General features: G+C 36.8%; 1 long non-coding RNA gene across 1 annotated transcript; it reads right to left on the bottom strand.

The window, feature by feature from the left end:
* Positions 1-6,462: 6,462 nt before the first annotated feature.
* On the bottom strand, positions 6,463-10,193 carry LOC136291757 (uncharacterized). Its single transcript, XR_010721696.1, has 3 exons — positions 10,099-10,193; positions 9,833-9,975; positions 6,463-7,479 (listed from the first exon to the last, which is right to left on the bottom strand). It is a non-coding gene; the product is annotated as an uncharacterized lncRNA (long non-coding RNA).
* Positions 10,194-14,781: the final 4,588 nt, after the last annotated feature.

Here is a 14,781-nt window from a genome sequence, read left to right as displayed (position 1 = left end):
CAGTTAGCAAGGATTCCCTCTTTCCCCATTTCCTAACAACCTGAATCCTTCTCAGAGCTGTTGCTTTCCTTTATTGCCTGTTTGACTAAGTTACTTCCTTCCGCCTTTCAGGCACCCGGACCTCATGGGTGATATGTCCCTAGCATTGCATTTGTTTTTTCCTGTAATTTTCACAGTACAGGAAGTAGGTACAATGTGAACTCTGGTGTTATGAGGGAGTGTGCAACAACTTGTCCTCTCTCCCCCCACACTGACTTGGTAATTTAGAATAATGCAGTACCCTGTCTGGTTCTTCACCTAACAGTTTTCGTCACTTGAAATAACAACTCTCCTGCAATGATTGTTAATTCTGGAAAGAGTACTAATCACGTGCAATCATTTTGTATTTCCTTGATGTACACTTTTAACTTCTAGGCATTCTAACACAATGTCACATATCAAGATGTACCTGAAATGGAATTTAAAAGAATAGTAGCTCCATATCCTTGCTTGGCTATTCTTCCTCCAGTATTTGACTGTGAAGGATCCATGGCATTGTCTAAGTAGCATTACGGTAGTAGCTTTTCAAAAGTTAGATTAGGGACCAAAGATCTATCTGCTAATACTAGAATCACTTTTTATCTTTTCTTACTGGCAGTAACTCACTTGTGACAATGGAAAAAAAGTTATGTTTTCCAGATGTGTGAAGACAACTGCATAATTGCAGGAAAATACATGGGGTGAAGTATATTTTTTTTCTAATTATTTATTAGGCTATTCATTATATGCATATGGCACTATGAAGCGATAGGTTTCTATTCATCTTCATAGCCGTATGACTGAATTCACCTATAATGCATTAACCTGTTGAGGATATGGGGTGACAGTCAGTATTAAGTGATATATGATGAACTTCAAATTACCAGACACCAGGTCCTATTGATTGACATGTAAAGCTTGGAATCTTAAAAAATTATAGACAATGCAAATTGATATCTTCCTTATCTTCAACTAGGAAAAGGAGGAAAAAAAATTCTTCAAAGTTTACAAAACCACACTCAATAGAGCAAACACGTAGAAAAAGAATTTGTATGTTAATGTCATTTTTTGGATTCCATGGTATACAAACCATGTTGCAATTTCAGTATATTAAACTACTTTGCCAACTATAGAGTTTAACTGGCCATAATATTATCCAGAACAATTATATCTTCCTTTTGCTTTTGTCTTCCTTGCACCAGATCATATATATATATTAATTTACTGTTTATATTGGGGGCCCTTCAAAGTTATTGGGTGTCTTTCAACACATTTTGGTGGGTTTTGCTTCAAGACATTTGTTCATACTGTCCTAGAGTTTCCAGCATATATAAGACAAATATATTGTTTGCTCTACCTTGCAATCAGGCTTTAAAGCTTCCTCATTAATACAGATTTGTCTTAATATTAATCATAGTACTCAACTGTCCTTCCTCTGTCAATGGGAATGACTATGATAAGTAGCAATGTCTCCTCTGAGAAAGAGTTAATTTTAATTAATGAAGACATCCATCTGGCATTTAATAGAAAAAATGGAGATTGTCTCAAGGATCACTTGCTCTAAAACTCCTTTCTCATAGTCATGAAATTATTCTAAGCCTTGGGCAGTAACAGAAAAGTTTAAGAAGAAACAGAGTGAGTAGAGATGGAACAGAATGGATCAAAAATGAGGACTGAAGATGGGGTCAAACCTTCAGGGCTTAATATTATTTAGATTTCTTGTGAAAAAGAAGAAAAGACTAGTCATGCTGCCGTGGAGTTAATGAATAACCACTCCCTTGAACCCATGTGTAAAAGTATGAGTATGTAGCTGACAAAAGAGTTAAGGACTTCATTTATGTCAATATAGATTATAATTTTACAGGTTTTGTACAAGGGCTTTTAAGAACACAAATCTGAATGTTTATCTGTAAATGTGCAAAAGTTCTGTTTATAAATTAAGAAAAGCATGCTAAATATAAAACTGAAGTTATACTTTTTGAGTTTCTTTTTTGAGTCTCCAAACATTGCAATTAACACTGGCAGTGATAACTATCTTTTTCATTAAAATGCCTTTTCAGAAGATTGTACAGCAATAATTTTGTGTTTGATTCTTGTGTATCTTTTGAAACAACAGCACCTTTACCACACTTAATGCGACATTTTTAAAGCAAAGGAACAAGAAACAATGCTGAGGTAATTCTCCAAGACTACAGTATTAAGTCAGCTGCTTTCTCCATTTCCTGTGAAGTGAGGTAAACTTCTCTTTGCTAAACATAATAAAAGATATTTAGTTACTTAAGTGTTGTTCCATTACCTGGTAGAGATATATGACAAGGAAACCTTTATCAGTCCTTGTTTAAAAGCATCTCCTCAAGCATGTGGTCAGTGGAAACCTGCCCAGAAGTTAGTTTATACAGAAACATTTTGAATGCTCTTTCATATGAATGGCACCAAGCCAGCACACCTGCCCCATGAGGAAAATAGACAGGCATAACTCAGGTAATTAAAGAAAGAGTATGTAAACGGTGTCAAAGAGGGAAAAAGGCAATGTATCTAGAGTAGAGCAGTCTGACCCTATAAGGCTTTCCAAGGACTGATGAAGAGGTTATCAAGCTGCTGTACAAATATACCCTTTCCTTCATTTTAATCTACTAGGCCACCGATCAGTTGGAATATCTCTTCATCCACAAGAAACAGACATTTCTGGCACTGAGTTGTTAATCCTGGAAAGAGTATTTTAGAGTATTTTTGGATTAGTAATAACAGCCATGGTGTTTGCCAAGCAGACAAAGTGTAGGCTACCCTACTTCCAGGAAGGTTGAAAGCATGTTAATTGATGATTTACTTACTAAAAAACAGTCCCACGCCAGATTTAGCCTGAACATACAAAATGGACTTGGATAAGAAAACCATGTCCTTGGATACACTCACAGGGCAGCAAACAGAGTCCTATCACTCTTGCCCACAGTCCCCACCTTCCTTAGCTATGGGAGCACCTAGGTCTACAGCTTTTGTTCTTCGAATAACCCCCTTTTCTCATGTGTATGTCAGCAGTCAGCTTTAAGGGACCAGGATGGTGGAGCAAGCCCCGTAGGCAGGAGCAGGCAGGTGGCTGCCAGCTCCATCCTGGCCAGTGGCTTGCATTGTTTTCTCCCTCTGACTGCTACCTTTCAAGCTGAACAGGATTTTTTTTTTTTTAATTCAAAATTCAAAATTCAGTTTTGGTGATAAAATAAATTCTCAATTTTTATTTTTTTTCTTTTCACTTCACTCCACTCTCACTCTCACTCTCCTCTTCTGCACAGTGACTTAATACCAGTAGCTTTCAGACATCATTTTCTAGCCACAAAAATAACAATCAGTTCAATTCATATGTTGCTATACTTTACTGAGGATCAGATTCAGAAATTGAACTGGAAAATGAAAAAAATTGCAGTTCCCCTTCCTTTCTAGGGGACCAGACCAAAAGCCTTGATTGAAGCGCTGTTCATGTTTATTCAAGAGGTGAGAACCAAATGTTGCGTCTGGAGGCTATCTATTTTTTTACAACAAAACAAATTTAATAAGAGAAAAGTTGTTCACAAGATCTCTCAAGTCTTTTCTAGCTGACAGATAACTGTTAAAACCAGACCATAGATTTTTAAGAGAGCATCATATATTAAAGTGTTCTCGCAAAATGTGCCAGTTGGCAAAATATTTTCAGTTCAATTTTAAAATATAAATTTTTGGTCTACACGGCTGCTACTAGTAGCCAGCTTTCAGCTGTATGACAACATTCCACCTCATCCCAGCAGGTACGATGCCGTGCTGGAAGAGCTGCTATGGAAATTGCTGGCGTCTAGGGGGACAAGTAAATAAATGCTGCTTTTTTCAGTATGCAACAGTTTTCCCAAGTGGGGAAAGAGTATATAACATTATCCCAGCAAAGCAGGAGACAGTAAGCTACAATGTTGAAAGACTCAGAAGTGGGTACTCAAAAAAATCAAGGCTGGTGTTCTGACTGCCTTCCCCAGCAGTACTGGAAGAATGGAGTCTAATATATCTTTTACAATTAAGAATTTTTCTAGAATACTAAGTAATTAAGTATCATATTATTCACATGTAATAAACCGCAACTTTCCAAGCACTGAAAAACTAATAATGATGTTCATAGAGTATCTGAAAAATCTGGAATGTAGTTTCCAAGAATTACATTTCCACCACAGCAAATTCAATCACCTAAGCTAAAATCAGTAATATTGCTGTAGCCATGATGTTACAGAGAGAGTAAAGATTATAGTGAAAAGTAAAATATTTAATAAACATGGTTGCAAAAAGAAAAAATCTCTAAAGCAGAGAAGAATCAGAAGGATGACATCTGCAGCTGAAGGTTCATTTGCTTTCTACAGCTACATGATTCTACATTCAATGTGCATGGTAGAAGAAATTATCTCTTCTTACAAATTGATTCTCATTAGATTTGAAGCTCTTCAGCTGAATCCATACTGTTATGTTGCTCTAAACACACCCTAGCAATTCTGTGTTTTGGATTGTGACATCAAAGAGTTTTCAGTAGAGCAAGTATTTAATCTAGAGTGAATGGTGAGTTTAGGTCTATGAGTAGCAACTGAGGGGGGGAAAAAACACAAAGAAAATTTTCAGCTTTAAAGTAAATTGGGAAGTATTTCTAATGTTTTAATATCTTAAATATTGGTGTATCTTTATTTTCTTCAAAATATTTTCTGTTTAATAGAAATTTTATTCATGTGTTATAAAGCAAAAATTTGCACTTGCTTTTGCTGGTGTGTTGTACTTGATCCATACTGAGGGACTATGATTACTACTGGGTTTCATGTGCTTATGGAGGAAACCAAGAATATAGGAAAAAATATAAGAAGCGATCCAACTATGCCAGTTTGAGAAAGAAGTGGAGCTTTCAAGTTCTAAAGGAATTTCCTGAGAAGAAACTGTGGCTGAAGAAAAAGGTTGATGAAGAAGGAGTAAGGATAGAGTGCTTTGGAAGTACGGATGGTCCTAAGGTATATATCTATGCACAAGACACCTTCTGTGAAAACTGTTTAATGATATTGTAGCTCTGATTGCGCATAACTCTCTGTAGTTCTTCCTCTAAAAGAAATTGATGTTATGAATGTAAGACAGGTCTTAAGAACTTTACTAATCAAATCTTGCATGGCACATTTATCTGCAATAGATGGCATGACAAGGATTAAATTTTATTATGTGTTGTTGATTATTTCTTCCCACAGTCAAGTAGGAGATAAGAGAGAAAAACAAGTGTGACTGCCAACATATGGCAAGAAAGAATTGCATCCAGCTCAGAAGTATGAAAATGCAAAATAGACAAACATTTTATTGATAAAGGGGGAAAAAATCAAGTCAGATATTTAGAGGATTAATTAAAACTCCGTGTAATCTGGGAGACCTAGACAGGGGGAGAACTGCCTCAGGTTGGTGCTGATAGACCTCCCTAACAAACAGGTGAAATCTGATAGGTGTTATGTATAACCATAATGCATCAACCCTATTTACTTCTTGGAAAATATCAAATTATGGTAATCCCATATCCAAGAAATGAAACATGTGAATTGTTGGTGAAATCTGGAGGAGGTGATTTGGGGCAGCTGATCATGGGGTAGGGGATGGGGTCTGCCTTTCTCCAAGGAGTACCCAGTGCATGAGCTCATGTCCCGTCAGATCTCCAAGCAGTGCAGGAGGCACAGCCACCCTAACGGAGCATACTTCTATTCTGAGTTTGACAGCAATGTTTCTCTCTCTCCTGGTTGTCTTTTCGATAGGCTGCAGCACTTTAGGAAAGCAGGCGTGATGCTCCTCTGCACAGGATTCAGCAGTGCCAGCCAGGGAAGCCAGCACCAGAGCTGCCACCCCACCTGCCACTGCAGACCCTGCCTGAATCCCTGCCACGGCTGCGAAACCAGAAGATACGTGTAGAACTGCGTGAAATTTTTCAGTGGCGTCTTTGTGTCACTTGGAAGTACAGATTTAAACTGGATACCACTATTCACTAACTACTGTGATTTCATAGAATTATAAGATTCTGAAAATTTAAAATAATACTACTTCTCTAGAAAAGAAAAGTGGGGGAAAAAAAATCCAAACTTTTTTGGTCTCTATTTCTTAAAAGAACAAAAAAGAAAAACCCAAACTTGAATATACCGTAAAGGATAAAGCAATCTTCATGACAGGAGAGCAACAAGATTCTATTTTGAAGTTACCTGACTTTTCTGTTGTAGCACTGCTTACAAAAGGCTGGTGACAGTTCGTAAGGCAATGCACAGTCTTTAGAAAATAACAATATTCTGCTTCTTGTCTCATATATTTAGACTAACATAAGTCAGTAACACGAAGGGTATTGTAATATTCAGTTCAGTTGTTTTCTAATCTCTGTAGATAGAGTTAGGCTTAATGTAAAGCAGGGCAAGTGCCACCTCACAAAGAGAACAACTTGGGAAAGGCCTCAATTCACTGAACACACACTAAAGGAATTCATTTTAATTAGATTTATTACATAAATGGTTTTCTTCAAAGGTATCTGAACCTTAATTTTTGTTTGGAGATTCTGGGCTACATATTTGATTACAATAAACTGAATTTCTGGCAAAACAGAGAGGATGAGTCCTCTCTGCTTGAAAGTTTTATATTTCCCTGTTCGAGCCTTGGATTTAGAGCTCCTGTGAAAATTTGACATCAGTCTCAGTGATTTATGAATCAAGTGACCTTGCTGTTGGGACAGTCTTTTTCAGTGCTGTTGGGCCTTTGGCATGCTGGAATTAAACACATGACATTTAACTTAATGCAAGCTTACTGGAGAAACTATAAGGTAGTGCAATCCTAAATATAGCTGGAATTAGTAAAATCTGTGCCCTAGCTTTTAGCTACTAAGGTGCTATTTTGAGGATCACATCAGCGTTACACAACTTCTTTCGTCAGTGCTAGGTATCACAAGACCAAAATGAGCATATAAATGTTAAGAAGTCGTGCTTTCGGGACTGAGAAGCAGTTGTCATGCAAAGCAGAGAAGCACCAATAGGTGCTGTTGTAGGGACAGAAGAAACAAATCTTTCAAAGTCACTTTTCTTAACTTCCAGGGTTCCTTATCCTGGTCATTGTTTACAATGTTAAAATCACATGATATATGGTGTTAGAAATCTATCTTCTTAGTTGGATTAGCTTTTAGACATGAGGTCTCCAAAGAAGATTCAGAAATTCACAACTTGAAATGCACATCCAGCATCTTAACTGAGGGTGAGCAGGCTTATCCATGACACAGATCAGACCACCACTTACAGGGGGATATGGCACAGATTCCTCAGTGGTGTCAAAGGAGCTTTGTCAGCCCCTGTCTGCTTCCTTCAGCAATGCAGAAAGCTCCCAAATTGTGGCAGGTAGGGCTGCTGTAGCCAAGATTTGCAATTTCTTCTCCTGCCCTTTGTTCCTGGGTACTGTGGACACTGGGGATAGCTACACAGATTTGGAGAGAGTTAAGGAGAGAGTGTGAGCTTATTTTGTTCCATATTATTTTCCCTTTTCTAGCTAATTTGTCTCAGTGGGAACATATGTCCCTATTTTTAAGAGCTCAGGTCTAATACTTTAAGGGCTGGAATAATTGTTAAGGGGGTTGTTCTGATAGATATTCTAGTAGCAATACTGTATCATGCTCAGTGGTCTAAAAGTGTTTCCAGTTCTCTGCATTGCACAGTTGCATTTACTCTGAGTAAGTAACAATTTAAAAGGTATTGACTGAGCTCACCACCTAAGGTGACATGATATGGAAGGTTGCCACCACTAGATGATGTAGATTTTATAGCAAAACCCTGTTTCTCAAATGCCATGTTGTTGTTTAAACTCCAGTGACAGTGACTGAAGCTGGTAGATTGCCTTCTGGTAATATTTCTACTGGACATCATGACAAGTTGAATTATGCTGTATAACAAATTCTACATGCTACCACAGCTTTTAGAAAATTGTTTTTGTCAGCTAAGAAATTATTGATTGAGTAAAAAAATATTTAAAGTCAGCCAATAAGAAAACTGGTGAAAAGGTTAGGTATAGTGTACTTTCCTAGAAATTGCCCCATAAATTCTTCAGTCATCAACACTAAAACTTTGATACCACCTAAACTTCCAGGTAGTCATCTCTAGCTACAGCACATATACTTTAGGAGACTCAGTTTTGGCTGTACAGTAGACAAAACAATAAATAAAATTTCTTATGGAATTAAAATTACATTAGTGAAGCTTGTTTATGTCCTTCTAAGTTAAAGGAAAATTTATTTAATTTGCAGGTAAAATGCAAGAGTCATTTTATATGTCAGGACAGCAAAGTTAAAGGGAAACAGTGTACCTAGAAAAAGCAGTGAGTACTGGGCTTTCAGAGACATAATTGTTGCTTCATAAACATCTAGAATAATACTGCTAACAAAAGCCTTGCACAAAACAAGAAAACATGTTTCTAAGCACATGTTTCAGCATGTTTGTTAAGCTCTGGAGCAGTGTTTCTAGGGTAAATTGTACATCTCAATGGGAACCTCTATGAGTGTGGAGACACATAAATGTAGCACAGGGGATACAGGGAGAGGAGTTGATTGGCAAGACATGGCCGAGTGAGAGGCATAGTCTTGTTTGTTCAGGCTCTGCATTGAATGCAACAGTTGTCTTTCTGCTTAGTACAGACTGTAAGGATGGGAGCTTTCAAGAAACTGGTAGGACAGTTTCATTTAGGAAGTCTCAATAGTGCCTTTTTGTGGGCTGTACTACATACATCTGTGTTACATATTGACACTAATTCTTGATTGTCCTATGAATACAGTCCTTGAGACCTTGCAGTTTAGGGTGTTCAACTCCCTCCTAGTTCCTGAAAAAATATCTTACTGTTTTAAGAAACTCTAGATAATCCCACTTCTCAAAACCTGTCCATTTCCAGATTAATCCTTCATTGCCTAATTTTCTTTCTCTGTGTGGCCTGGTGGTGCGTTTATGTAAAGATCCTGTTAGCTTTCATGTGAGGAGTGGTTATGCAAGTGCTGCTGAGCTAATGCTCTGTTGCATTTTAAAGCTTTCCTTGTGCCTGCCACTGCTCTAGGATTGTCAGAGGTTTCTGAAACGGCATGTATACAGAATGTGTGAGCTATGTGAACAGTTCAAGCATAATGTCTCTTCTAGCTTCAGCTGCTTTCAATGTCTAGAAATTTATTTAGTTGCATATTCTAGCCCCAGATTTTTTTTTCTTTAACAATAGAATAATATCAGGCTATTGGTGTAAATACACATGCAATTGTCAGTTAACCTCATACTATTATTTTCAGAGTGCCTGCGGCGCTGTATCAGTACTGTCAGAGGAAAAATACCACAGAACAAGGTATTTCCACATTCTTTTCCATGAGCCAAGACACAAAACGGGCTCATTACCAATATGTGGCTTTTTGCAGTTCAATATTAATATGTCTGCTGCTATCCAAAAAGCATAGATTACGTGTGCAATTCAATAAAATGTAAACATGAGGTCGTGAAGAGACCAGGTGCTGTCAAAAAAAGAAACGTTAAAAGTCTGTGTACAAAACTGTTCAGAAAGCCTTTGGCCTAAATCAGTACAACTTTGATTCAGAAAAAATGCAGCTGCTGATGGCAGCTGAAGGTGTTGCCCAGAATTGCTTAAAGTTATTAGGTACCACACCAGTGTACTATACCTGAGGACTGATGAGAAAAAACCCAAAAAAACAGGTTCCAATTCTACCCTTGCTGCAAACATGCAAAAGGACTTGTTTAAAATTATTTACGACACTTAACTAATGTAGCTAAATGCATCACTACTGTACCTCATGAATGAAGGTGGCCTTCTGTGTCAATTGCACCACCATCTGTAAATAGTGATGATTATAGACATTTACCTCCCAGGAATATTTTCAGGATGCATTCGTTAATGTATGTGTGGTGCCTTTAAAACGTTAAATGCTACATGCTGCACAAAAAAAAAAAAAAAAAAAAAAAAAAAAAAAAAAAAAAAAAAAAAAAAAAAAATCATTAGAATGGTTCAAAAAGACCATTTTAGAGATATTTTTGTATAAAATTTTTGTATACTTGCCTCTGTGGATAACAGGTACTTGTCCAGTAATACATATAGGAGTTTAAACACTGTGGGACCATATCTCTTCTTATGAAGCCTCAAAGATTCAGTCACAGGACATCTGGAGCCTTGCTGTTTAACATTCTTATAACAAATTTTGAAGTTTAAGTAGACAAGATTGGATACAGGTGGCTATTAACATGTCATATCTATTACCATACCTAATACCTGTTTAAAATGTCATTATGAATCAGTAGTAACTTTATTTCATTGCTGTATGTCCTTATGCTATGGGCGGAGTTTTTATATCCTTCAATGTCATGTAAGGTGGAATCACCTCTCCTGAAAGGTGCTACTATTGTAGACATTGACAGACTGTCATAATTATGAGACATATATTTTTATGCTGAGTAATGGTAGTCAAGCTAATTTTTAACAACTTCAAAGTACAGTGGGCCTTGTGATACTTTATGAAGACAAACCTCCATTATATTTGTGAGGTAGATGAGATGAGAGAGGTCAGAAGTTTTATGTAAAAAGAAAGTAGATCTTCTGAGGGTCATCTAATACTTAGTCACTGAACCACTTTGATGAAGTCAGGAAGGTTACACCGGACGGTAAATGTAGCCCTCTGTTTTTACATTTGAGGGGGGTGGGCGTGTAAAGTTATATTTTATAAAATTCTGAATAGCCTGTATTTTGTGGAAATCTCCGTGTATCTTTTGGTATGAAAGTATCCAGTCAGTGCACTTACATCCAGATTGCGAGAGGACCATACATAGTAACATATAAAAAGTAATACCATCTTTTCTGGGGCAGGGTCATTCTTGACAAAGCGACAATTCCACATTGAAATCCAGATACTATGGTGGATAATTTCCTGTAGGAAGTGTTATTAGGATTGTTCATACAGTTTGAGGGAAGAGATAGTTGTCTAATTGTTCTGCCAGATATGAAATGATGACTTCCTGAGTGAACTGTTCCCTTTCTTAGCCATTACTCTGCCCTCCAAAAACAATTCCAAGGTAGGGGAGACTGATGAATTAACTGACTTTCAGGGCATTGCAAGTTTAAGCTCAGTAGATTAAGCAAAATAGAGCACAAAAGTATCTGCAAGAACATTTTCATCTGTCCAGCTTTAATTTTTCATGTTTATCTGCTGAGTCCTCACACAAATGCACACAGAAAATAATGAACTGAATGAGAATCCACCCTGCTAACGAGCAAGATACAATGAAGATGATAAGGTGGGTTACTTAACGGGTGCCTGAATGCCTGGGCTGGATCATCTGTTTCTCATTTTAAAAACAGAGGGGGAAATATCCAATAGCCAGGCACACGCATTATTCCCACGTCTTGTTGCAATTAGTAATCCTGTTAGGAGGGGAAAGACCAGGTTTGAGGATGCAGAACAATTTGGAAACATTTCACGTGTCTGGGAATGCTAGACCATCACATAATTTTCTATTTGTTTTCTCTAATTCCTTTCTATTGAAATGTTTGACGTCAATAAATTAACGTTATTTGGAAACAGAACCATAATCTGAGGTTCATATAGGCAGTAGAGCCAGTATTTATCATCTCTCTTTTTGGACAATGTAGTCTTGTCAAAGACATAGAGAACAATACAGGTATCTCTGTGATACTATTTTTCACTTACCTGTGTTTTTAGTACTAAAGATCTGACTGTCAAAAGCAGACAACAAAAGTTTGACAGGTGTGATACTTCCACTCCTGCACCTCAGGGTTGGGTTTGGATACCTAACATGACAGCAAACGACTTGTGATTTACCTAAGGCTGTTTCCTTCCTGGCTCTGTAGGCACCACGGCCATGTTTTTAAAGGAAAGCACATACCCTTTATGTTTACCAATAGAGGACTCCCATTTTAATGGTCAGGGTACAATTTGTTCCCTGTTGTTTAAAAATAAAGCTTCTAATTCTCAGGATGAGAAAACTCTCATACCTCTGAGACAACATAACTTTAACTCTGTGAGCCCATTCAACTATGAATAGAAATACCCACCTGTCAGTCAGTCAAGGTAGTTTAAAATACCTGTTCTGCAAAAGCCTATGTGTCATTATAGATTTAGCAGCACGAGCAATGTTCTCTTTGTCAAACAATGAAGCAATATGACTAATTAACACTCACTAGGGAATCTGAAATAATGATCTCTTTCTCTCTCTTCCTAGAGCCAATTACCCCAAATATTCAGATTAGCTACCCACTATTTCTCTGAAAGAAATGTCTTGCTTTCTTTTTCTTTTTAATTTAAGGCATTATGTACCATGTAGCATCATGTTATAGGATGTTATGTCACATCCTGACAGCTTACAACTAGGGATATGCTGAATTTATTGGATAGTTAATACCTTCATGAATTAACAAGATAACCAACTTTTCAGGAAAAGGAAATCTGGGAAATATTTGCAGAAATTCCTTCTATATCTGTAGGGAGAATATACCTGATATATTTAATCAGCTGTACTATTTCGTCATGGTTTCCCATTAAGAAAATGTTTAAATACATATGTTTATTTATGCAGACATTTAATTAACATAAATGTATGGTCTGATTTTACAAATGCATACAATACCTATAAACATACAGGTTTATAGATATGTTACAAAGATGATCCAGCATTGTAACATAAAACTACGATATTTGAAAAATCCTTGATCAGTTAGGTACTTCCAGGTTTATAATTTTGGTCAGAGTTACCAAAGTCATAAACAATTAGACCACTTACCAAAGTCAATCATCTTTCTCCTATATAGTTATTGTACAGCATTGCAGCAACAATTTTCTTATTTGGTATAGAGGAGAGAGGTTTTTGCTTTGTATCCCCTCCCATGTTAAATGAGAAACTAGAAAAGTATTTAGACATAGCAGTTCTCAGATTACAACATGTAACCTTGGGCACCTGGGTCTTATATAGAAAGCAAAATAGTGTTAGCTCCAAATGCAACGAGACTTAATTATAATTAATACAGAGATATGCAGTACAATTAGTAGAGAAACTTAGATTTCACAAACTAGAATCTTAAATAAGGAATAGAACCCTAAAACCAGGAAATATTTTAGATATCACAGCTTTCCAGAACTCAATCAGGTCTGAAGAAAGAAGGTTTTTTTGAACCAATGGCTGAACATCCTTTACTGTAGGTAGAAAGATCGCGTGCTGTTTTACAGGAACAAAGCTATTCTGGGGTTTTTTCCCCCGAGATGAGAGGATGGTTGGGGGTGTTGCCTGTGAAGCTTAGTAGTACTAATTGTGGGTTGCAAGCTGGGTTGAAAGCAAATTGTATGAAAGAATTCAAAATGTTTCTCAGCTGTCCAAAAATTGCTCTGACTACATGGGTGTTTCCAGATGTCTACGTTGTCACTGCTACTGAAGGTTTTCCATTGGGCTGAAGAAAAGTCATGAACCACCAAACTGAGAGGGCTGATGAGTATGATGAAATTCTTTGGAACTTATGAAAGGAAAAAAGGTCCAAGACTTGTCCAGGTTACATTCTTCCTTACATCACATATTTTTTTCTTCCAATTTTTTGGTGTCACTTGCACAGAGAGACTTCTGAGCCAAAAATGATGTGAGTTGTCTTACCTCCAAATTACAGTCCTTCTCATTTAATCAGTTTTGTATTAAAAAAGAAATTTTTATATCCCTCTGTTGTAATTTTTGTATGTTTCCTTTAAAAAGTGGCAGAAAATCAGTAATGGTGCAGTATTTTCTTTTTTATGCAACAGGGTTGAGAAGCAGGTGTACATCTTTGCAACTAATAAAGTGATTTGTCATTCAGTTTGTACTGAAGATTAATTTGAATTTACTGATCAGATCTAGGTTTAAAATAATTTTCTTCAATCCATTATACAACTTGAGGGAAGATGAAACTTCATTCTCAAATCCAGCTTTTTAAAGATTGTATAAACTTGGTAACAAGTAAAGGGTTTTCTGTCACATTGTAGAAAATTAGAAGGCTGCTACACAAACACACAAATTTATGTTGTAAAGGTTTTGAAATTTTTTAAAAAAAAATTCTTAATTTTCAGGGGAAAAATGGAAAAGCTGTGTGATCTGATGCACAGTTTTCTTGTGTAAATATTTACTTCTGAATAAAGACGCTTAGAGTCAAAAACATTCTTATTTCTGCTACTGGTTTAAAAATACCATGCTACTGATGCTGTCTACTGTATTTAAACTTTACTATCACATAGTTAGACTGTATTCAGACTGTAATCATTCCCTGGGCCAGAGGTTTGTGTAGGTAATATAAGTGGTGCTTGACACTGATACACGTGTATATATTCAGAAAAATGCTGTCTGTTTTCTCACTTGTACATATTACAACATGCAGCAAGCATAATCAGGGCTTGTCAGCCTGACGTGATAGGGTGGATTAGCAGAAGTTATCCAGCTAAGGTTTGAGCATTTGTGCACTAACTACAAAAATAGTCTCTGTATCAAGCTTTGAAAAGAACATATGTGGACATTCTTTTATTTCTACTTGTGGCTGACAAAAATAAAACTGGCGGGGACTGACAGAGGTAGTGACATCAAGGTGACATGTGAGGCTGTCAAGTGGGAAGTCAGTTTAAGACTAAAAATACAGAGCAGCTTCCATTGACTTAACTGGAGTGCACACTATAACTTTAAGCATGGAATGTGTGCTATGTCCCCAGTGTTTGTAAATTAAATC

The sequence above is a fragment of the Chamaea fasciata genome, unplaced genomic scaffold, assembly GCF_029207755.1.
Source record: "Chamaea fasciata isolate MVZ Bird 193981 ecotype frontalis unplaced genomic scaffold, bChaFas1.0.hap1 SCAF_7, whole genome shotgun sequence".
Taxonomy (NCBI): Eukaryota; Metazoa; Chordata; class Aves; order Passeriformes; family Sylviidae; genus Chamaea; species Chamaea fasciata.
Note: the sequence above shows the minus strand (reverse complement) of the source record. Positions and strands in the feature narration are given on the sequence as shown.